This window comes from Phoenix dactylifera, chromosome 6, assembly GCF_051530095.1.
Source record: "Phoenix dactylifera cultivar Ajwa chromosome 6, Ajwa_hap1_PhDact_Kaust_v1.1, whole genome shotgun sequence".
In the NCBI taxonomy this organism is placed as follows: Eukaryota; Viridiplantae; Streptophyta; class Magnoliopsida; order Arecales; family Arecaceae; genus Phoenix; species Phoenix dactylifera.
Genome location: NC_143195.1, coordinates 717,397 through 718,659, shown reverse-complemented (window position 1 = coordinate 718,659; position 1,263 = coordinate 717,397).

Below are 1,263 nucleotides of genomic sequence, written 5' to 3'. Positions count from 1 at the left end.
ATCTCTCCCGGAAAGGATTCACCATAGGCGATAGGCTTAGAGCCCAGGGTCTAGAGTACTTCCTCACCTTGGACCTTCCCACCTATCCTGGCCTAGTTCAAGAGTTCTACAGTACCGTCCATCGGAGAGATGGAGGTATTGAGGGCACGGTATTAGGTGTCCCATTGCGTGTCACAGAGGACCTCATTGCCCATATCCTCCACCTTCCATTAGTAGGGGTGGCTCCTGCACATCCTGAGGATAGATTTGAGGCCCTTACGATCGTCTTAGGGCATCCACCTCAGTCTCCCCTAGATGAGGTATCTGCTAGCTCACTTCCTATTGAAGTGAGAATCCTTTTGAGCATTTTGTCCAGGTCCATCTTCCCTAAGACAGGGAGATTTGATTTTGTGAATGAGAGGGACCTAGCTATTATGTCTTACATTCTTCAGGACACCCCGGTCAACTTCCCCAAGCTCATTTATAGGTATATGTGTGAGCCCCTGGATAGACCTAGGCTCTCCCTCCCATACGGAATGATATTCACTCTTCTCTTTAGGCAGTACGAAATTTCCATTCCTGAGAAGGAACCCTCTCGTGCCTTGCGATGGACTGATCGCTTGGGTACGGGGACCATGCACAGGATGGGATTTCGGAAGAGAGAAGGGATCTGGGTTAGGAAGTCCACTCTCACCGCTCAGACCACCAGACCATCACCCAGTCCTGAGCCAGATTCTGACTACCCAGAGTTCCCAGACCATCCAGACCTTCCATCCACTCCTCCTGCTCCTACCACCTCTGCCGGACCTTCCTCCTCAGCTCCACCATCTATGGAGGTCCGTATTGATCCAGAGCAGCTCCAGGAGCTGCGGCAGGAGATCGTCCGAGATTTGAGGGACGAGCTGCTCCGGGAGCTCCAAGGCTCCGTGCCAGCTCCCACTCCTGCACCCACTCCATCCTCAGCATTGGTCCCATCTTTGACAGCCGTGACAGACATGACGGCTGAGGTGCGGCAGGAGATCTACAACATTAGGACCCTGGTGCAGGCCCAGTTCCACAGCATGAGCGAGGTCACGAGCACCACGAGGAGGATGCGGGATGACATCCGCCGTGACATGCACACCACCACCGAGGGGGCCGAGCGCTTGTCGAATGTGCTCATCGACAAGCTGGATGCACTTCAGACCTCGGTGACTGGGCTTCAGACGTCGGTGACTGAGCTCTCCACTACACATAGCAGAGCCACCACGTCTATTATCACGCAGCTGGGCCATGTTACAGAGG